The sequence below is a fragment of the Gymnoscopelus braueri genome (genome assembly GCF_963280865.1).
Source record: "Gymnoscopelus braueri genome assembly, chromosome: 10".
Lineage (NCBI taxonomy): Eukaryota > Metazoa > Chordata > Actinopteri > Myctophiformes > Myctophidae > Gymnoscopelus > Gymnoscopelus braueri.
Window position 1 is genome coordinate 54,700,975 of NC_137611.1, and position 24,498 is coordinate 54,725,472.

Sequence of the window (24,498 nt, forward strand, 5' to 3'; positions counted from 1 at the left end):
AGGGATCAAATCGACAGGAAGTGATGCCCATAATGCCCTACGAAACTTGTGGATATGTTTTTAAATTAGATGTGAGACAAACCTTATTCTTAACATTTCTAATTAAGTTTACAATATTTGTTCTCATCCCTGATGCGCTTGTGTATTGTTCAATTGTTCACCATTGATATCTATGACACTAAAACTGTCATTAGAGGGAGCCAAAAATGTAGTCACAGTTTGATGTTCAGAACTGACGCTAGAGGAGAGAACAAGAGAGTGTTGTAGTTGGATGTTTAAGAGCTACTGACATAGTATATCATGTGATGTCTCCATTATGAATTCTCTGGTGTGTTTTGAGATAATCCACTCTAGAGAACTTTTTCCCACACTGGTCACAGCAGTAAGGCTTCTCTCCAGTATGGATGCGCTGATGTCTTTTTATATGTACCGATTGAGTAAAACACTTCCCACACATTTCACAACTGAATGGCTTCTCTCCAGTGTGAATTATCTTGTGCTGTCTGAGGGAAGACAATCTATTGAAGCTTTTCCCACACTGGTCACAACAGTAAGGTTTCTCTCCAGTATGGATAGACAGATGCTTTTTTAATCCTCCTTTCTCAGTAAAACATTTCCCACATATTTCACAACTGAAAGGCTTCTCGCCAGTGTGAGTTCTCTTGTGGTTTATGAGGTTAGGAAGTTGATTGAAGCTTTTCCCACACTGGTCACAGTGGTAAGACTTCTCTCCAGTGTGAATTCTCCTGTGTACTTTGAGACCGCCCACTAAACGGAACTTTTTCCCACATTGGTCACAGTGGTAAGGCTTCTCTCCAGTGTGAATAAGCAGATGACCTTTCAATGTTCTATACAGGGCGAAACACTTCCCACATATGTTACAGCCAAATGGCTTTTCTCCAGTATGAACTCTCTGGTGTTCTTTGAGAGCAAACGCTCTACTGAACTTTATCCCACACTGGTCACAGGAGTATGGTTTCTCTCCAGTGTGAATTCTCTTGTGTTGTTTAAAGTGAGACATTTGAGCAAACGTTTTCCCACACTGATCACAGCAGTGAGGCTTCTCTCCGGTGTGAATTCGCTGGTGTTCTTTGAGATTACAACTGTGGGCGAACTTTTTCCCACACTGTTCACAGCAGTAAGGCTTTTCTCCAGTGTGAATTACCTGGTGTGATTTGAGAGTAGCCACAAAAGTAAACCTTTTCCCACACTGGTCACAGCAGTACGGCTTCTCTCCAGTGTGAATTCTCTTGTGACTTTTGAGACGATCCACACTAGAGAACTTTTCCCCACACTGGTCACAGCAGTAAGGCTTCTCTCCAGTGTGAATTCTCTGGTGTAATTTGAGATAATCCACTCTAGAGAAGTTTTTTCCACACTGGTCACAGCAGCAACGTCTTGGTTTAACTGAGGACATGGCACGGCAGGTATCTGAGATAGAAAACACAGACCTGATAAGAGCCAGCGTCATGCATCAATCAAACTTTAAGTTCAGAGTAAACCTTACAACCAAAGTCAGTTACTATATATCAGAAATATTGCACATTGTCTACATCCTTGACCATTTGTTTTCTAGCTTTAGGAGAGAGAAAATCAAACATTGTCTATATTAATCTTCAATTTGACATGAGAAGTGAAAGGTGAGGGACAACACAACAGAATAAAACAAAGAAACAAAGAGGGCATGGAACTCACTGAGGTCCTGGTGGTCTCCAGGTTTCTTCTGTTTAATAGAAACAGCCCTGGCTGGGACTGGAGAGTTCATCTTCACCTGCAGTCTGGACTCTATAGACAGGTCTGGAATTAAGTGATTAAAATCCCATTAATAAATTATGTTGCTTGGCGTTACTTGAACTCACATCCTGAACTCATTCTCAAAACCTAAAATAAAAGCTGTCATTTAAAAGCAGCCTATAGACTACAGCAGGGCTCCTCAACCCTTTTTGCCTCAAGGATCCCTTCTAATATTTCCAATACGTTGTCGACCACAAATATCAGGTGAATGAGGGAAGTGAATTATCCGATAATCTTTTTTTTACCAGCTTGCAAAGCTGGTCTATGTTCACCCTAAGTAATGTGGGAGGTTCCTTCCAAAATGGAGGCGTGCCCTTCATTTCATATCTATATACCTACCGTGGAAAAGGGGTGTGGCTTTTAAAAACGTTAAGAAGGCCAATTGCAAAGTGTGGGCGTGAGCTTTGATGATTGACCGTCTCTAGAGGGTGTCTCCAAGCCTTCTTTCCCCACCCTTTCCTGTGTTCGCAATTCTTTCCCATACTCTGACCGGCAGTGTTGTGTCATCACTGCACTAAGTGGCTCTGAATCAGTCAGCGCAGGTTCTGCTGCCGTTATCATAGGGAGGGTTTGGAGGACAACTGCTTTTAGAATTGCTATTGTTTACACATAACAGAAACCAAGTAGTATTTATTTCAGGAGGAGATCACATTAAACATCCTAAGCCTCCACACTGGGAGGAAAACAGCATCTAAAAGTTTGATGGATTGTATTTTTACACGTGAGTGCTGTGACCACTTTTCCATTATGAACGGATTATTTTGGTGCCTGCGCGCATACTGATGTGTGACGTTGTCTGATAAGGCATCTATTTAATTGATGAATGGCCCAGACAACACAGTTTACCGAGACCACCCCTCTCCCATCTGACAACGTTGTCAGCGTTCTGTCTGTTACAATAGCCAAGTTAAATTATTAGATAATTAGAGACCGCAATGAGGCACCTAGGTCAGGTGGTCAGGATTATATTACATAAAAATGTATAGATTAATAAGAATAAAATTTGCTGAAACAGTGTTCAAAGGAGTTACATGTAATGCAAAGCTGCAGTTTTCAATACAAGCCTAGTAAGGGGTTTAGCAAGCTGGTATAAAATATGACTGTCCCTTTGTAATTGTATGAGCAATTCTTTCTTTCCTTTTTTCTTTTTACTGGCATGATAAAACATCACTTCAAACAGTAAACATACTGTGCATACGTTGTACGAGGGGACCCGTAACATGTAAGTATTGGCAGTAAATATGGCTGGCCTGGCTGCCCACATTCCAAATCTTGGATTTTATTTGGACCAAACGGTCACCTGAAAACAGTTATTAACTGCTATATAAGGACAAAAAGCACCACTACAGAATTGTGGAACATTAATTAATGGAGCGGCAATGCACACATTAAAACAGACTCATGAAACGTAGGTGAGTATTAGCGTATGATGTGATCTTATTAAGATCATAGGCACTGTAGGTAACTGTTCCCGTGTTTACGTAACTAAACAATGTATACTTCTTTATTTTTACCCATCATTTGCCTCTTTACCAGCAGCTATCAGCCACTGGAGTAGTGTGGTGGTGTTTGTTTACTTGCAATAACACAATGCCCTGTCGCTGTATTTCTGTGTTTTCACTGTTTGTTTTTGTAGACGGTCGGAGACGTAGTTGGGCGTTGCCTTTTGAGAGCTTCCAGCCAATTAAAGCATGAGGGAGTGTCCAAAGGGATTCTATTTCAATCTCCCATGTGAATGTTTTTTTAATGGAAATGCAATGCAAGTGGCAGGTAAACAGCACCACCACAATACAGTGGCCGATAACTGCTGATATAGGCTATAGGGAAGTGATGGGTAAAATAAAAATGTGTACATTGTTTTGCTATGTAAACACAACGCAGAGTTTCTTGTCAAATTCTCCGTAACATACTCACTATGGGATATCAGCGCCTCCTGGCGATGAACAGAGCTACATACCATAAACTCCCGGGCCATTCATTGGCTGAGAAGGGTATGTCACGTGTCCGGTAGACCGGAAGAGGTATAAAACCTCTTGCGTGACGTGGCTCATCCTCTTTCGCTTCTCTGCATGGCAGATGCAACAGCTCAAGACATACCTTAATAATAACAAACGTAACTTTGATCAGGACAGAAACCAGCTTTAGCCCACTCGGTGGTACCTGTACCAACCAACGGGTTTTCCTCCTATAAAAAAAAAAAAAAAAAAAAGTTTTATTATTTCCGCTCCCGCGGCTATCTTCTGTTTCTTTCTTTTACTGCTAAAAGCAAGTTTTCCTCCTTTGAGTTTTCCACGCTCTTAGCCTTGCGGCTGAAAGCTAACAGGTTAGCTCGAGATGGAGGTTCCACGTCCCTGCGTATTGCTGCTCTGCCGCTTGATGATTGCCGGGGATGACCCTCTTGGTTTCTGCATCACGTGCCTCGGTCTCTACAGGGACGAGGCATTTCCAAGATGCACCGGGAAGCTGCGAGGACTGCGCTCTGTTCTCCACGCTGCACCTCGATAGCCGCCTAGCCAGGGCCAGCGCCCTGGCTGCGGGAAGCAGCGACGTCTCGTCCCCGGTCGTCGTGGATCCAGCAACACCCCGCATGGACACCGGCCCAGGGAACGTAGGTGGTGGGGCCCACCACGTGCGTTCACAGTCCACAATGGGCCCTCCAGCAGTCCCGTCTACGAGCGGTGCCAGCAGCCACCACTCGCAGCAACACGAGCCTGCTCCGCAGCAGCAACACCAGCCTGCTACACCAGCCGTGCTACGCAGCACCGCGACAGCCGCTGCCGCTGTGTCCGGGGGAACCACCCGGGTGCAGCTACCTAGCGGCACTTCCTCCCCCTCTTCCCAGCCGTCTACTCCGCTGCCACAGCAAGCGTACCGGGACAGCGGTGCGTCTCCAGAAGACAACGACAGGGCTCCGGCGACGGCAGCATGGACGAGGGGAGAACGAGGCAGAAGCTCGTGAGTGAGTTAGCCCAGACTAGCTACGTTAGCTGCTCGCTAGTTTAACGTCGCCTTAGTCAGGCAGTATTTTTGTTGGCTTAACACCCATGCAACAGGTTATTAACAGCGTTGTTCTAGCCTAGCTTGCCTCGCTAGGACAACACCAGCTTGTTAGCCTTCTCACTCTGTGTATCGAGCAAACCTCGGGGGCTTCTGAAGACCTTGGACAGGCTCATCGGGCGCCATTGGGACACATGTTGTTTTTGTCATAAGAATATGTTAAAACGTTCATGCTGTTTACTGTTTCTGTGCCTGCTCTTGTTTCATACACATGTTCCAAGTACATAAAGCACATTAGCAAATTAGTACGACATTTTTTCTGCCAAAGAAAAAAATGTGTTACATCTCTTTCTTTCATGGCTTAAGAGCAGCGGAGCAGTGGAGTCCACTGCACGCGGGTTTCTCTGCTCCAATGCTCTCTGTGTATAAGCCCACAATGTCTGTGATGCCCGAACTCCGGTATCCCAGACATCGATGGGATAATATCTGTGCATGAAATCTATCAACGTTCTCAATTCATAAGCCCACAATGTCTGGAACACCCGAGTCCCGATGTTCGACAAAGCACCTCCTAGGGAGGACGACTTTGTCGACACTTCATGCAGAGCCTTTGGGCTCAGACAAGATGGCGGCGGCCAGAGTAAGTTAGGAAGAGAGTAATGACAGTAGCGTCGATCCCATTGTGTGAATGGAATGCGGAAGTGCTCTGTCTACGTCAATGAGATAGTTCCAATGTTGGAACTATAGCCCATAGAGGCCTGCTTTGCGGCGAGATCAAAGCGTGACGTTACTCTCTCTTCTACACTCTGGCGACGGCCAAGGTAGGATTAATCATTGATATATATATCCAGTGGTGTGATCTAGTTTTCACTGTATATATCTTTGGGCTTAATTCCGACGGCGGGGTTTTTTCCCGTGGCCAGTCACGTGACTCCTCCGAGTCCTCCGTTGGCCCGGGCTGACCAGCGCTACTAAACGAGGGCCACACACACGGCCCCGTCTGTCCAGCGTCGCGTCTGTCCAAGTAGCAGTGCCGTTGGTTTCCATGGGAACGAACAAGCTGCGATGACGGACAAACCGGATGCTGACGTCAGGCAAGGTCCCCGTGACCGGTCACGTGACCCCGCGGGGTCCTTGGGACAGACCGTTAGTACCTCTACTGCCTCGAGCGGTCACCTCAGGGTTAGCACCGCCGGCGGCAGTGGCAGCGTCACTGGTCCCCATGGCAACGGTCCCCATGGCAACGCTCCCACTCTCCGAGCGGCCGATGACGTCATCGTCCAATCCACTCGCTCGGTGTGTGAAGCAATGGAAGGTTTGCAAGTCGAATCCTTAGGTATTGCTCACAATACTAAAGGGTTTCAGGCTGCAATTCTCCACAAAACCCCCCATGACAGAAAAGTATTGTTTTCCCATGCAAAGGGTCCAGCAGCCGTCACTCTGAGGGAGGAAGTCTCCTTCCTCTTGAGCAAGGGCGCTATTAAAGAATTACTTCCGATACTTCTGTTTACTATCCCAGTACATCAGCGTTACACTGTGTGTGTACGGGGTTTTTCAGTACAGCAGTGACACACTGTGTTTGTATTGGTCAGCTCCCCTGATCCGCAACAACACATTGTGGTTGTATTGGTGTGTTTTCCACGTGCTCTTATGCATAAAATCTCCTATGTCGGACACGGTGTTGTTCCTCTCATGCAGAGGATAAGGCAACCATGTCTCTGAGAGAGGGGGTTCTCTCTATCTCCATAGTGAGTATGTTACGAAGAATTTGTCAAGAAACTCGAGGTTACGTTGTAACCCCGGTTTCCTTAGAATTCAGAGTAACATAGTCAGAGAACTATCTATGAATCGGAACCAACTGGTTTTCTATTCGTAATATTTTCTGGTGGAAAAGAAGGGGGGGGGGGGGGGTACGACCCATTCTGAATCTGAAGGGTCTCAATAAATACTTGGGTCAAAGAGCGGACCTCTGTCTCCGCCATTTTGGAGGGACAGATGCCCCCTTTGCCGTACCGCCTCACGGACTACAGGCCTCGTTCGCCACTAACGAGCGACAAAGCACTCCCTACGGGGAGGACGACTTTGTCGACGCTCCGTCCGGAGCCTTTGGGCTCAGACGAGAGGGCGACGGCCAAGGTAGGCTTATTTCGGACGGCCCCGTTTGTCAGAGTGACAGCGCCGTTGGTTTCCATGGAAACAGACAGGCTGCGCTGGCGGACAAACCGGATACTGACGTCAGGCAAGGTCCCCGTGACCAGTCACGTGACCCCGCCGGGTCCTCGGGACGGACCGTTAGTACCTCTACTGCCTCGAGCGGTCACCTCAGGGTTAGCACCGCTGGCGGCAGTGGCAGCGTCACTGGTCCCCATGGCAACGCACACAGGGTTAGCGCTGCTGGCACCAGTAGTAGCGTCTTTGGTCCCCATGGCAACGCACACTCAAAAAACCGGTTCCCTTGGAAACGGATTTCAACGTTTCTTGGCTCATGGTGATTTAGCCTTGACTAGCTTGTTAGCTGCTAGGTTTGCATAACCTCCAGTCAGGCTACTGTTGCTTCAATTGGCGGCTAACTGGCCTCACTAACAACAACACATTGCAGTGTTGTTTTTTGGTGCAGCGCATAGCCAGCCCCGCTAAAGCAACACCACGGTGGCCACCTACCACCGCTACCCTTCCACGGTCTCTAACGGCCCCGCACGTGCGGGTCCGCTGGATCACGTGGCGACATCACCGGTCCAGTTGGAAACGTGTGCGTTGTCCGCACTGGGTGACATCAGAGCCCCTCCTAACTCGCTTGCTGAGGCAGCTTGTTGGAGAGTTTGCAGTCCGGAACTGTTTACTATCCCGGTACTTCAGTGGTACACTGTGTGTGTAGGGGTTTTTCAGTACAGCAGTGACACACTGTGGTTGTACTGGTCAGCTCCCCTGATCAACAACAACACACTGTGGTTGTACTGGTGTGTGACCCTCTCTGCGGACGGTGCGTTAAGGAGATGGGTGGACCAGCATTGTTTTCAATGCTTGTTTCCACGTTCCTTTCTATCCACCACAGTCAGGAGGTGGCGCGGCACACAGACGTGACCGTTTCCCCACTTGACGTCGCGGGGTTTTTCACTGTCACCGTCCGTCGAGCGTCTTGGTCCCGTCTCAGCAGACCACCTTCATAGGGGATCTCGCTGGGCTAGACCAGGCTCACGGCGCGTCTGTCCCGGGCGGGATAGACAGCGTTTCGGCCTATGGTCTTCTCGTGTGAGGCGACAAGTCACATACAGGCTATGCGTGCAGGCGACGGGTCTCATGACTTCGGCCTTACACCTGTTTCGTTTGGACAAGCCCCACATGTGACCTTTTTTCCCCGGAGGTGGATGTGGGCTCTTGGAGCCCCGTCCACCTGAGGTTATCGGAAGGTCCGGGTATCCCCACGGTGCGTGGACACGCTTAGATCGTGGTCAGATGCAGCCCTTCTGTCCAAGGGGTCAGAATGGGGGCTGTGGTCTCGCGGAAGGTCATTACCACGGACGCCAGCCTCACAGGAGGGGTGCCGTCCACGAGAGCCGCTCGGCCAGGGGGGTGTGGGGTCCCAGTCTACAGACGGCCCACATCAACTACCTGGAGCTGATGACGGTCTTCTTCTGACGGTCAGACTTTGCAAGGCTCGGGTTTCGAGGTTGTCATGTCCTGATCAGAACCGACAACACCACGACCGTGTGCTATGCCAAAAAGCAGGGAGGCCTGGCCTCTCCAGTGTTGGACAGGCTAGCTGGCGATCTGACGCTGTGGTGCGACGCGCGCCTTACGTCAACCAGAGCCTCACAGGTACCGGGCCTCCTGAACAGCGGAGCGACTCTGTTGTCCAGGGGCATTTTTTGGTACGCAGATTGGCCTCTCCTCCGGAGATAACAAGCCAGATCTGGGCCAGGTTGGCCGACTGAACTGCTTTATGCATTCCCGTCACTGGAGTTGGTCCTCTCAACTTGGAGAGGGTCAGACTCCACGGACTGTCAGTGCCACTGGTGGCACTGGCGGGGGGCGCGTGGAGGTTAGGAATAATCCTCTCCTCTACAACGAGCCCTGGGCCCTCCCCCCGATCAGAGATCTGCTACGGCAGGCAGGGGTCGGGATTTTCCACAAGCAACCTCAGGACCTAGACCGGTGGGCTTGGCCCGTGAGGGGGAGACCTTGACTTCTTATGGCCTGCCCCCTGAGGTGGTAGCTACCATCCAGGGGGCGAGGGCCCTTTCCACGAGGTCGACAGGTGGAACCTGTTCGTGTCATGGTGTCTGAGTCAGTCACCGCCGGTTGAGGCCTTCCGGGCCCCGGTACGCAGCATCCTCATGTTCTTGCAGGACAAATTGAACCAAGGTCTGGTTTTCTCGACGGTTAAGGTGTACCAGGCGGCCATTTCCGCTTGTCACGTGGGTTTCGATGACATGACGGTTGGCCGACAGCCGCTGGTGCGTAGTTTTATGAACGGTGCCAGGCGGGCCAGGCCGGTCTCTAGGCCTCTGTTCCCGGCCTGGGACCTGGCGGTGGTGCTGGGGGCGCTTTGCCTCCCACCGTTCGAGCCTTTTGACTCTATGGATCTGGAGATCGTTAGTCTCGAAACGGTTCTTGTGGTTGTTTTCACTACAGCTACACGGGTCAGCGACATACATGCGCTCTCAGTAAGTTCGGAGTGCATGAGGTTCTTGGGAGACGACAGCAGGGTTTGGTTAAGCCCAACATGGCGTTTGTTCCCAAGAACGGAATGGTGACCCAGACACCGGTTGAGCTGGTAGTTTTTCATCCGCCTCCTTTCGCTTCTGCAGAGGATAGGCGGCTGCACTGTCTCTGCCCAGTGAGGGCGTTGAAGCTCTACTGCCAGAGGACGGCGGTCGGCCGGTCGTCGTCGCAACTTTTTGTCTCCTTCGGCCCAGATGGTCGGAGGAAGGCAGTGACTAAGGCGACGCTTTCTAGATGGAGTTTGGATGCCATTAGGCTGGCCTACGTCAGTAGTGGCGCTCCAGTTCCAGAAGGACTGAAGGCTCACTCTACTAGAGGCGTGGCTACTTCCTGGGCCCTCTCCAGGGGAATGTCGGTCCAGGAGGTGTGCGCGGCCGCAAACTGGTCGTCTCCATCGACTTTTGCGGCCTTCTACAGCCTGGATGTGGCAGCGGCGTCAGTGGCGCACGCTGTACTGGACATAGCGGCTGTCTCTAGTTAGGGTAGGGGAGGTTAGGCAGGTTTTTTGTGTAACCCGCCTTTTTTCCCTTCTCTACCTTCCTTCTCTTGAGTCCCCTCGGAACCACCGTTGGTAGGTTTCCAGGGGAGGAGGCCCTGTTTCCTTGTCTTCACTTATGGGTCAGACTTGTGTCTGTTCATTAGATGAATAGGCAGACTTGGTCTGTCAGGGTCTTCTTTCTTTCAAAATCCCGCACCCCGGCCCGGAGGGTTGGGGCGCCCAGGAGGCCAAAGGTCACGCCCGTGGGGGCGGGACCTTGCGGCTAGGGGGCGTGCGGACCTGAGAGGGTTTTCGGTATGGCTATAAGCCCCAGGGGGGTTTATGTATCCCATAGTGAGTATGTTACGGAGAATTTGACAAGAAACTCGAGGTTACGGATGTAACCCCGGTTTCTTTAGAATTCGGAGTAACATACTCACCTAACACCCCTGTTTGTGTGCATCTGCATGCAGAGAGCGGTTGTTAAAGAGGATGAGCCACGTCACGCAAGAGGTTTTATACCTCTTCCGGTCTACCGGACACGTGACATACCCTTCTCAGCCAATGAATGGCCCGGGAGTTTATGGTATGTAGCTCTGTTCATCGCCAGGAGGCGCTGATATCCCATAGTGAGTATGTTACTCCGAATTCTAAAGAAACCGGGGTTACATCCGTAACCTCGAGTTATACTATCCCTTAAGTGTAGGCTTTTAGAATGTGCCCATGAACATAAGCATTCACATTTTATCATCTGAATTCATTGTTTGGTAGGCATAGTTACAATGAACATAGTAAAACAGTACCTAGGCCTACCTATTAGACTAAATGTTTACAGTAACATAATAAAACAGTACATACCTATTCTGTGTAACTTGATCACTGGTTTCAACATGGTGGTCTGCATCGCTGATACAACTCTGTTCTTCACACACTGGTGGAACACTTTAGGATGGACGTTGTTAGACCTGGACGTCAGATGTTTCTTTAATAGCCCTGGATCTAAAAAGTAAATACATTTAACGAATAGAAAGAAAAAGGAGACAGACAGACAGACAGACAGACAGACAGACAGACAGACAGACAGACAGACAGACAGACAGACAGACAGACAGACAGACAGACAGACAGACAGGGAAAGAGGGAAAGAGGGTGAGAGGTGGTGATTGAAGGTGACATAATTATGTTAAACCATTTGGGTGGGCTACCCCTAAAAGTTTTTAATAATATTAAATGAATGAATGAAAATAAGTTAAAGTAACTTAAAAGTAAAAAAAAGTAAGTTACTTTTTTGGCACAGGCCAATAACTCATTTAATGGTTCAAAGTTCCACAAGGCCATGCAATGAATATGTTCATTTTAACGGCAATATTTTAAAATTCTTTAACCGCTTAAACCCCAGTATCCGTGTTATGGGGAAAACATTCACAGGAAATAGCAGATTTACAAGCTCACAATGTGTTGCGTTGTGACGCATTGTGAGCTTGAAGATCGGCTATTTTCAGTGAAGATATTTAATGTAGAGCGAAAACATAAAGCTCATTTGTAGCCTATAACAGAGCCCTGAGGTACTCCGCTCAACCAAGTATAGGGTTCATATAAAGCAGTGGTTCTCAACCAGTGGTCCGGGGACCACCAGTGGTCCTTGAGGGGGTTCCAGGGGGTCCCCAGCAAAAGGTGTTGATACATTTTCACCCCTTTATCAATATTGTATAAGTTGGCTTTTCAAAAATAGCAGATATACACTTCGTGCCACGCTGCGAGCTGTGTACTGTACATCTGCTATTTTTGAACATTTTTGAAAAATCTTGAAGGTGTTTGAAGAATTTTGTAGAATTTCACGCTTTTTAACACAAATCTTCTCTTCTGAGGGTCCCTGGCTCAAAACATTTTCAGATGGGGGTCCGTGGCCAAATACATGTAACTTTTGGGGTCCTTGACAGGAAAAAGTTTAAGAACCACTGATGTTATATGTTTTCTCAAAAAGACTGTTAGGATTTAGAAGACATTTGTAGAATCCCCAGAAGCAAAGATTTGAGTTAAAATGTTTGTTTTAAAATACATAAATATTCAAAGATTTGCACAAATTCTCACAATAAAAATAAATAGATAGCAGATCTACAAGCTCATAGCGTGGCACACTCGGTGCCACACTATGAGCTTGTAGATCTGCATTTTTTTAATAGCCAAAGTATATATTCATGGTTATGGCTAAAATCTAAAATGACATGCGTTCCGGATTGAATGGGTGGGTACGTCACTTTTTGCACCATTGCGTCCCAGAGGAAGGCAATTTCACCCCCTACCGTTCAGTATGTATAATAGAATTAATTGACTTTATTTGTATAGCGCTTAGTTTTATATTGCACTGATCAGAGCAATGGTCACCGATTTATGGCCATTTGAAGTGTTAAACGGTACAGCTGTAACACTGCTGTAATGCCCCACATGTGTGCAATTTAATGAAGCATAGTTCATGCAGGACACGGAAGTCGTGCACGCCAAAGCTGTAACCAGCGGTCAGTCAGCTGATGTGAACATCAGCTTTCTATTCCCCATTCACAGCTCAGCTGGTCATTACGTCACACACTCATACACCAATCACAGCTCACACATGACATTAGCAACAAGGTTCCTTTAAATACGGTTCGAATTCTCTAGGTCTCTGCTGGTCTTGCTGCCTGACCACTTCTGCTAAGCTGCCTCCTCCACCCCAGCCTCCACCTTTTTGATTATAGTCTGGCATAGGCTCAAATACTTGTGATTATCATGTATATCTGCTTGTTTAAAGTCTGGCATAGGCTAAAATACTGGTGATTATCATGTATATCTGCTAAGTCAATCTAATATGTCAATATACTGCTTATTGTTCACATTGTATCCCTATGGGGATTTGCTTAAGCATTCTCTGAATATATGCTTAGCAGGCTGCTTCGACAAAATTCAGTGAATATTCTCCCAAGAGCGGAGCTTTAACGCCAAGCTTAACTGTATTCCATGTGTGGCAATAAATGGTTCTTTATCTACTAAGACGTGAGTGTTTCTGATTGAAGTATGTTTGTGGTGTGACCATTCCCCTGGAAAGGGTTAGTGCCAAGTTTGGTGTGTAGATTGGAGCAACGATGTGCATGTGGCCCCTTGGGGACACTGACGGGAACTCTGGGGGCCGCACATGTCATGGGCCCCCTGGTGAGACTATGTCATAGCAGACCTCTTAACATTGTTTGTGCCAAGTTTGGTACGAATTGGAGAGACAGAGTGCCTGTGGGCCCCCGGGGACCACACGTGCCCCCTGGTGTGACCCCTGAACAGTGTTTGTGGCTAGTTTGGTGGGGGACGGAGCGGCGGTACGCGCCTCACAGGTCCGCATGTCACGTTTGTGACGTCCACCCGCCCAGTGGTGGAAAAAGTAGTGAAATGTTTTACTTAAGTAAAAGTATCAATACTGCAATGTAGAAGTACTCTGTTACAAGTAAAAGTCAGTAATTCAAAATGTACTTGAGTAAAGGTACACAAGTATTGGTATCAAAATGTTCTTAAAGTACCAAAATTAAAAGTACTGAAATGTTAGAAAATAGCAGATCTGCAAGCTCACAACGCGTCGCAATGTGACGCGTTGTGAGCTTGTAGAGCGGCTATTTTCAAATAGCCTAGGTATAAAATAGGGCTAAAGTGGTTGATGTATGTTTTATAATGTAATCATTTATATCTGCAAAGTAACTAGTAACTAAAGTTTTCAAATAATTGTAGTGGAGTAAAAGTACAATTTGCCTCTGAGATGTAGTGGAGTAAAAGTAAAAGTATAGACAATTGGAAAAACGCCAGTAAAGTAAAAGTACCTCAAAATTGTACTTAAGTACAGTACTTGAGTAAATGTACTTAGTTACTTTACACCACTGCCACCCCTCTAGGCAATTTTAATATAGGATATTTGTTACTGAGTGTATAGCACTTTAGTTCAACGCTGGTGTTTTAAATATGCTCTATAAATAAAGTGGATTGGATTGGATATTATTATAATGTTTTAATGTTGTGATATTATGTGCCATGATTTATTGTGAGACCCCTAGAACAGACCTATTAGACTAAATGTTTACAGTAACAACAGTAAAACTGCAGAGCTCAAGACACTCGTGCTAGACAGCAGGGTGTGGAGGGCAGCGATTCAGGAGTCCTGAGTTAGCTAGTCCATACTCTCACATCTCATAGTTTACAGTAACATAATAAAACAGTACATACCTATTAGACTAAATGTTTACAGTAACATAATAAAACAGTACATACCTATTAGACTAAATGTTCAAGGTAACATAATAAAACAGTACATACCTATTAGACTAAATGTTTGCAGAAACATAATAAAACAGTACTTACCTATTCTGTGTAACTTGATCACTGGTGTCAACATGGTGGTCTGCATCACTGCTACAACTCTGTTCTAAAGACAAAATAATAATAATAATTAATCTGTCATGCCAATCATGCATGAAATCTCTCTATGTTGTTGATCAAAAATGTAAGTACATTTTGGGTCTGTGCCATTCAAGTAACTGAGAGAGAGAGAGAGAGAGAGAGAGAAAGAGAGAGAGTGAGAGTGAAGGTAACACATGTTTGCGATCACAGACAACAGTGAGCAGGGCCACTGTTGCCCATTTGTCTGCCTAAGTGTATGATTTGTCCCCCCCCCCTCACTCACACACACACACACACACACACACACACACACACACACACACACACACACACACACACACACACACACACACACACACACACACACACACACACACACACACACACACACACACACACACACACAGCCTGTGAGGCCTCTGAGGGGTCATCAACTAGGAATGTGCCCTCCCCCCTCCCCACTGTGTGTGTGTGTGTGTGTGTGTGTGTGTGTGTGTGTGTGTGTGTGTGTGTGTGTGTGTGTGTGTGTGTGTGTGTGTGTGTGTGTGTGTGTGTGTGTGTGTGTGTGTGCGCGTGCGTGCGGGGGAGGGGGCGCAGGCATTCCTCAAGATGTTGTTCATTCTTGGCAAGGGCCAGATCTGTGGTTGCAAACATGTGTTGCCTTCACTCACTCAATTTTTGATCAACAATACTGAGAGCTTTAATGCATGATTCGAATGACAGATCCGAAGAAATTCTTACATTCCTCTTATTTTGTTTTTAGAGCTGGAGCTGTTCATAAAACATTTGACATCCAGGTCTAACAACATCCATCCTCAAGTTTTCCATCAGTGTGTGAAGAACAGAGTTGTAGCAGCGATGCAGACCGCCATGTTGAAACCAGTGATCAAGTTACACAGAATAGGTATGGTTATGCTGTATTGCAATTTATTTCTATTTCCTAATATCATTGTATTCATGTTGCTACTGCTACTATCTGTACACACGGTTTGCCTTGTTGCAGGGATGCAGAGAGCGTTGAAGAACCAAAAATGTGCCGGATTTGTTACTTTTTTGGGTGTTTTTGTTACATTAATTTGGTTCATTTGGTTAATTCGGTACAAACATGTTGGAGATTTCTTCTTTTTCTTTTTTCTTCATCCCAAAAGTGGGGGGGGGGTATCCCTCCCCCAATGGAACTGAGTATGTACAATCCCCCCCCCCCTCTCTGTGTCCCTGCCTTTTTGCACACTCTCTTCTGTTGTCTTTGACCGCGTTTTGTGTGGTCATTAGGAAGGCTCCGTTAAGAAGGCTGGCTTAAGTTACGGGTATGTCCCGAAAAGCACACGAAAGCTTAGTAGAGAGTTCGGATAGGCGGTTTGGATAGGGTTGTCAACAACTGATGGTAATCAACACCAGCGCATTAGCAAACAATGAAATATTTAAAGATTTGAATGAATGAATTAAAAGTAATTACTACCAGGACCCTCTATCAGGTAAACAAAATTGTTCTTGAACTCTACTGATGGCCATGCTTGAGGGTTATTAGCCCAGGCAGGTGGTCTTTGTGGACATTCTTTATGTCCACAAAGTGTCAATTCTTGCTATTAAAGTAACACTGGTCTGATCAACAGGCAGAGAATAATGGCAAGAGTGAGGCCTTAAATAACCTTGGCTACTCAGTGGAAACAGGCACAGGTGTGGAAGTGGGCACAGGTGTGTGTGTGTGTGTGAGTGAGTGAGCTCCTCACCTGCGTGTTTTTGTTAGGCAAAATCTGAGTGTTCTTTCATCTTGCAGGCTGACCGTGGGCAAAACAGGGTGGGGCATGCCTTCCCAAAATGCCTCGTTCCTGGCTTGCATCGTTCCTGAGTAGATAGGTGCCCTACAGGCACCGTTCAAGTTTATAAAACTAGAGGTTCGGGCCATCCTCACACCTACGTTGCACCGCCGATCCGACCGATATGCCCATATATGGAGTGCCCATATGTCAACTGTATATGCTCATACTGTATATGGGCATGTGACAGGTCTGAGTCATAGGGACATGCCGCCGGCTGGGCTCTATTAGTGCAGGAACCAAAAGCCCAAAATATCACTATACCCCTACCCGGGGTAGAACAAAACATGACATCGTTTTTTCATATCTTTAGGATGTCCCCTTCATGAAATGGATTTTCACAAGTTTTGCTTTTACTGCAAAGGTCATGAAATTGACCAATGAAGTGACTCACTACATAGGCAAAAAAACGCCTACCCTGAAAGAGGGAGTTCCCAGTCAACCCTCTGTCATTTTCTACCTGCTGATTGTTTTTACATTATACTTGTACAGATGGTCTACAGGTAGTGTCACTACATCCCAAAACAATCAGAATGCCAATATTTGGTTCTATTGTGAATCAGCAGCCTTTTATATGGGCCTTATCATAGGCAGAAATAGCAAACAGTGGACTTTTCTGAGGAATATTCACATGTAATACCTCCTCTTCTATCAGGGGTAGAACTAAAGGTGACATTGTTTTTGCATGTCTTTAGGATGTCCTCTTCATGAAATGTTAATCCTGCACCGTTTTCCACCTTGGATTTACTGTACATCATATTTGCTCATATTGTCTACCGGTAGGACCCCTACACCCCAAAGCAACCAGAAACATATGTAGGCTTGTATTGTGAATCAGGAGGGTTTTATAGGCTCTTAGTCGAGTCAGTCGACTGAAGTTCAGCAGCAGGACACACACCACAGTCTGCAGGACATCAACACCCCTGCCCCAGAGGAGGAGGAGGAGGAAGGCACAGGAGAACAACCCGAATCCAACACATCACGACCACCGGCAGAGAAGAAGATCCAGGGGCGAAGGCCATTAGTAAAGTGGCCAAAGTCCTGCGACAAGACGCTGTGGAAGGAGGTCAACACTGATCTCTGCAACATGAAGAAGTAGGAGAGAATGGGCAACCTAATCTATGCCTATGGAGCGGAGCGGTTCGGAGTGGCCGAAAGCAAACAATCTACTCCGTCAATTCCCACCAAGTCCAGAAGGCAGACAGAAATAGACCGACTTGTCAAGGAGAGAAGGCAGCTGAAGAAGCAATGGAGGAAGGCCACAGAGGAGGAGAAGGAAGGAATAAACGTGCTGCAGGAAGAGATTCAGAGCAGGCTTGCATCACTGAGGAGGGCTGAAAACCTCCTGAAGAAGCGCAGAAGGAAGGAGCATACAAGAACACGCTTCTATAAAGATCCTTTCAAATTTGTGAAGAGTCTCTTCACAAAGGAGAAGAGCGGAAGTCTCTCAGTGTCAAAGGCCACTCTGGAAGAACATCTGAAAAAGTCCTGCACAGATGACCGACACCAGGAAGAGGTTTCACTCCCATCTGACATGCCACCAGTTAATCCACCAGAGCACGAACTAGATATTAGTCCACCCAGATGGAGCGAAGTAGACAAAACCGTGCACAGAGCAAGGGCCGCATCAGCTCCAGGTCCCAACAGAGTTCCATACAGGCTCTACAAAAATGCACCGGATGTCCTGCGATTCCTCTGGAAGCTGATGAAAGTCGTGTGGCAGAAGAAGGAGATACCAACATCCTGGCGGAGAGCCGGAGGGATCCTGATCCCTAAGGAAAAGGACTCCTCAGAAATCGGCCAGTTCCGCCAGATCAGCCTTCTAAATGTCGAGGGAAAAATCTTCTTCAGTGTGGTCGCGCACAGACTGGCGGGATACCTACAGAGAAACAACCTGATTGACACGTCAATCCAGAAAGCAGGTATCTCAGGCTTCTCAGGCTTGTCCATTGCGAGCTTCACCATCAGGGCTGCCTACGACGTCTTACCTTCTCCTGTCAACCTAAGCCAGTGGTATGGCGAAGACCCCACGTGCCCTCTATGTCCAAGTCCAGCAACACTGAAGCACATCTTAGTGGGATGCAAGACCAGCCTCACCCAAGGTCGTTACACCTGGCGGCACAACCAGGTGCTAAAGTGTCTTGCAGCAGTGCTGGAAAGTCGCCGGACAAGCGTGAACTCCCTTCCTCCCCCGTCAACCCGTTGGCAGCCAACACCATTTGTTCGGGAGGGCAAGGGTAAAGCAAGCAGCACCACCGCAAAACCAAACACTGGGCAGCTTGGCAGAGCACGGGACTGGAAGATGCTGGCAGACCTGGACACAAAACTCTGCTTCCCAGCTGAGATCGCATCCACCAACCTGCGACCAGACCTGGTTCTGTGGTCAGCCTCGCTCAAGCTCGTTTTCATCATCGAACTCACTGTGCCCTGGGAGGGTGCAGTGGAGGAGGCCTACGAGCGGAAGATGCTGAGGTACGCCGATCTCGCAGCAGATGCTCAACAACAAGGCTGGAAAGCGAAGGTCTGCCCAGTGGAAGTAGGTTGCAGAGGGTTCGTAGCTACCTCAACATCTAGGCTACTCAGAGAGATGGGAGTACAAGGGAAAGCCCACCGGCAGGCGGTCAAGGACCTCTCCAGGGCTGCTGAAAAGGGGAGTCAGTGGCTGTGGATGAGGAAAAAGGACCCCACATGGGCCTTCAGATGAGTCGTGACATCTAGTAGGGAGTGAACCTGGGACGCTGGGATTCACTGCTGAACCCTCTGGAGGTGTCGTGGGCTTGTCAGCGAAACACCCAAGAAGGAGGGCCTGCCCACCTGATGACCCAAACGGTGTCACCGCTCATCTGAAAACCCACAGTGTCTCATCGGTGCTTCGATTACCAACATCAATCCTACACAACAGGTATGCGGTCAGGCGCAAGCTTGGCTCAGGGAGGAGGACGCCCCTGCCATGCAGAGTCCACTGCACTTTGGATTACAACATCATTTCCTGTGTTTCATGAAACAAACTTAGGCCTAGTTAAAGGCAGAAATATCAAAGTATTTATTTCCTAGTTACTTCTAATCCTTATCTATTAATACTGTAAAATGCCTACAAATACAAAAAATCACACCCAGTGTGAAGTGGGCGGTGTGGTCACAGTGGTCATCACAGTGATGGAAGTTCACTTAAAGAAAAGTAATATTGTGGACCAACCATTGTACACCCCTAACTTAAAAGAAACCATAAATGTGTTTTTTTGCATGCGCACGAGCTTGCGCACGGGGCTGCGCGCTTCTGTGACGCAAAACGTGTCACAGAAGTGACGCGTTTGGGGCCATAATAGGCCGCGCCCACCAAATTTCCAACCCGGAAGAAGGGGTGAATTAGGCCCATGCGCTGGGTGAGCAACTCAATGCAAGTGGATGGGAGGAGATTTCTGGTGCCCTCTCTATTATTTTTAACTCTATGGTACTAATGTATGAGCCAATCACAGTACAGCGAAGGGTGTACTAATGAGGTGTCCCAACCCCACTTATAGGGGCGGCTACACCGCCCAAAAACAAACACAAACAAAATGACTGCTTAATAACGGGAATACACTATGTTTTTACTTTTTACCCATCCACTTCATATTCAATCTATGATTCTCAAGTAGGCCTAATATCTCTACACCTCAAAGCATCATGAATGACAAAATATTGTTCTATAAGCCCATACAGCCTAAATGCAATTTGTATTTGTTTTTGGGCTTTTATAGGATAGTAGACTGACTGGAGATTGAGAGTGACACGCAGAAAAGGTTGTTGGGATTGAACCCGCGATGCCTGGACCGCCACGCTGCGGCCCAGGCCTGTGTGTGCCATTCTTAATGAATAATCATCAATCAGCAGCTTAAGGAAAACAACTTGATCCCCAGTCAGTCAGTTCCCCCCACACCTCTCAAAACAAGACCAGGAGACCTGGTTCTGCCAGACCCAGAATAAGTACTTTATAAGATCAGAGCACTACGTCACGGCTAAGCCGGACTTCACATGACGTGTCAGCCTGTGTCTATGCCCATGTATGGACGAAAGGGGGACAGACTTTTTTGGCTGGGGCCGGAGGACAAAGTGACCATGCCCATGTATGGACGAAACAGGTACAAAGCCTCATGTAAGCCCGACCCCTTGGGTCTGGCAAAAAGTAAATACATATATGAAATTGAGAATAAGCTGCTGATTGATGATTATTCATTAAGAATGGCACATTGTAGTGTATTCTACTTAGCCCATACTGCATCTTAAAGGACAAGACCACTTTGGTAGAGGTTTGGGTTGTGTAGTTACCTTGCCATGATGTAACTCCAAAGGTGGACTAGAAATAAAAAAATAATTGCTCCATTGATTAGAAATTGATCATTCTACTCCTCATTGACTTACATTGTATGGTGAAACAGCTCTCAAAGTCACTCTTTTAGCCCGTAAACGAACACAAACAAAGCTGATTCAGACAATATAAAACATCACCAAACCCTGTACTGTTTGTTTTTTTAATAAAAAATGTCAACTTCCTGTTGATTTTACTATTTGAAGATCCGGATCCGCGGATCAAGTCCGGGTTCTCTTCTTAGTAAAAATAGCTGATGTTCTATATTATCCGAGTCAGCTTTGTTAGTGTTTGTTTACGGCCTAAAAGAGTGACTTTGAGAGCTGTTTTACCGTACAATGTGTCATTGAGGAGCATATTTTGAATGATCAATTTCTAATCATTGGAGCAATTATTTTAGATTTCTCCTTTGGAGTTACATCATGGCAAGGTAACTACACAACCCAAACCTCTACCAAAGTGGTCTTGCCCTTTAAGTCTGGCTACCAAAGAAGGCTTATAGAACAATAATGTGTAATTCTAGCTGTTTTAAGGCATAGAGATATTAGGCCTACTTGAGAAACATCCTTAGAACCCACATGCATATGAAGTGGGTAAAAATATGGTATCAGAATATATATGTCTTGTTATTAAGCAGTCTTTTTGTTTGTAGGCATTTTACAGTATTAATAGATCAGGAAAAAAGCTACTTTATAATATACTATTTAACAAGGCCTAGGAACCTAAACATTTTTTATTTACAAACGTGGTGAATCACTTCATCATCATTTGACTTTTGAGGTCAAAATAAAACTTCTGACCATCTATTTCATGAAGAGGACATCCTAAAGATATGAAAACATAAGGTCACATTTTGTTCTACCCCTGATAGAAGAGTAGGACCAGTATTATATGTGAATTTTTCTCAGAAAAGTCCACTTTTGCTATTTCTGCCTATAATGAGGCCTTATATAAAAGGCTCTATTATTACAATAGAACCAAATATAGGCATTCTGATAGCTTTAGGATGTAGGGGCACTACCTGTGAACCATCTGCATAGGTATGATGTAAAAACAACCAGCAGGTAGAAAAGGAGTAAGGATTGACTGGGAACTCCCTCTTTCAGGGTAGGCGTTTTGTTTGCAGTGGTGAGTCACTTTATGGATGAATTTCATGACTTTTGCAGTAAAAGTAAAACTTGTGACCATCCATTTCATGAAGAGGACATCTTAATGATATGAAAAAACAATGTCACATTTTGTTCTACCCCTGATAAAGAGTAGGACCAAAATTACAAGTGAATATTGCTAAGAAAAGTATTTTGCTCTTTCCGCCTATTTTAGGCCTTATATAAAAGGTTGCTGATTCACAATAGAACCAAATATTGGCATTCTGATTGCTTTGGGGTGTAGGGGCACTACCTGTAGACCTCTGTGCAAGTATGATGTAAAAACAACCAGGTATAAAAGGTATAAAATGACATAGGATTTGCTTGGAACTCCCTCTTTCAGGGTAGGCATTTTTTTTGCCTATGAGGTAAATCACTTCATGGATACATTTCATGACTTTTGCAGTAAAAGTTTGTGACAATCCATTTCATGAAGGGGACATCCTAAAGATATGAAAAAACGATGTCACATTTTGTTCTACCCCTGGTAGGGGTATCGAAGGCTCTTTTTGAGGGTTTGTTCCTGCACTGTATGGTTAAGTCTGAGTCATAATGACGGGGTTATGTCTGAGTCATAGGTCTGCTGGCCGGCGGGCCCTCCCATTAGCACATTTTAATATAGTATATTTGCTTAGGTAGTTTGGATGTAACTCTTGAATCAATACATAAGTGATCGGCCAAGTGTAATCCTCCCTTATTGTCTGTTATTGTTGAGGTTGAGTTCATTCCTTCTGAATTAATGGGATTTTAATTTCTTCATTCCCGACCAGTCTATGGAGTCCTGACTGCAGGTGAAGATGAAGAAGTACACAAGAGAATTCACACTGGAGAGAAAGAAGCCTTACTGCTGTGACCAGTGTGGGAAGAAGTTCACCTACATGGCTTCTCTCAAAGTACACAAGATAATTCACTCTGGAGAGAAGCCTTACTGGTGTGAACAGTGTGGGAAAAGGTTCAATCAAATGCATCATCTCAAACATCACAAGAGAATTCACACTGGAAAGAAGCCTTACTGGTGTGACCAGTGTGGGAAAAGGTTCAATGAAATGCATCATCTCAAACAACACAAGATAATTCACAGTGGAGAAAAGCCTTACTACTGTGACCAATGTGAGAAGAAGTTCACCCGCACTTCTTCTCTCAAAGCGCACAAGATAATTCACACTGGAGAAAAGCCTTACTGCTGTGAACAGTGTGGGAAAAGCTTCAATCGAATGTCTAACCTTTTGAAACACAAAACAATCCATACTGGAGAGAAGCCTTACTGCTGTGACCAGTGTGGGAAAAGCTTCAATCAACTATCTATCCTGGAACGACACAAAAGACTTCAAATTGGAGTGAAGTCATTTGATTGTGAAATATGTGGGAAGTGTTTTACTGAATATGCAACGTTAAAAACTCATCAGCGCATCCATACCGGAGAAAAGCCTTACTGCTGTGACCAATGTGGGAAGAAGTTCAGAAGGTTCAATGAAATGCATCATCTCAAACGACACAAGATAATTTGCCAATGCTTTGTCAATGTAAATGCGTGGATTTACGCAAGAGCGGATCTTTCCGCCTGTCGCGCAGACCTTGCGTTTATCCGCTCTACACGACTTGTCCATTTGAAGCATAAAACTGCTGGAGGCAGGAGCTGATTTTCCCCCTCTGTCCAATCGGGTGAGTCGAAGGCGGACCGTCCCAAGACTCAGGAAGCAACATGGTGCTCAAGGGAGAAGACGGTGCGGGCTAAGGGGAGGGTCTTGAAAGTGAGTGACAGGTGGGTCACTCACGTTTTTTAGAATCCGCTGGCTGCAAAAAACTGTGGCCATGCACAACCTGCGTTTAATGCTAGCCGACCATGTTTTGGTGGCAGCGCGCCCTGAATGACAATAAATAATTCATACTGGAGAGAAACCTTTCAGCTGTGATTAATGTGGGGATTGTTTTACATACCATGACAGAAACTCACCGGAGCAGTGTTGTTTCTGTTTTGTTTTTGTTTTTTGACAGTGTTCTGTCACTATAAACGTCAGATCTAAAAAAAAAAAAAAAAAAAAAAAAAAAAGGTATTAAAATATGCGATCTAACGCAAGGCCTATCCGTGCACGTTTTAAGCTGTGGCGGACCCGGGATCGAGTTATGACATTTTTCTACTGTACCATTCATCCTAAGATATCATAACGTCATAGAAAAGGTAAGAAAAACTTAGCCCAAAATTCTCCTTTAACATAGCTCTTTGATGACTAAAATATGACGAGACGAATGTGTGTTTTCGTTGACAAGACGAGACGAAAATGTTATTGGGTAGACTATTGGACTGACTTTTCGTTGACTAAAACTAGACTAAAACTATCAGGGATAGAAAATGTGTCTAAAACTAATAAGCATTTAGTCCAAAAGACTAAGACTAAATCTAAAATGCCTGCCAAAAACAACACTGCATCGAAGCATCCATACCAGAGAAAAACCTTACTGCTGTCACCAGTGTGGGAAAAGTTCATGTGCGTAATTATACTTAATGCACTGTTTGCAATTAGTTAATAAAATGTTCAATCAATTAATCCATCAATTAATCCATCAATTAATCCATCAATTAATCAATCAATACATCAATTTGAATACTGCTGGATTTCTGTGGAATATTATTTATCAATATTTAAATGTTTGTTTCTGTGGATTTTATGTTTCAGTCGATTAAGTACAGTTTGCAATTTGTTAATAAAGTGTTCAATCAATGAATCAATCAATGAATCAATCAATGAATCAATTTGAATACTGTTGCTGAAGATATCATGCCTT

At 45.9% G+C, this 24,498-nt stretch overlaps 1 protein-coding gene across 1 annotated transcript in view; it reads left to right on the top strand.

Moving 5' to 3' along the window:
• Positions 1–15,284, top strand: part of LOC308094128 (uncharacterized protein) — a 67,703-nt gene extending 52,419 nt beyond the window's left edge. The window contains exon 6 of the mRNA XM_080440597.1: positions 15,165–15,284. The gene's annotated coding sequence lies outside the window, so the exon portion shown is untranslated. The remainder of the gene's footprint in view (positions 1–15,164) is intronic.
• The last annotated feature ends 9,214 nt before the right edge of the window (positions 15,285–24,498 follow it).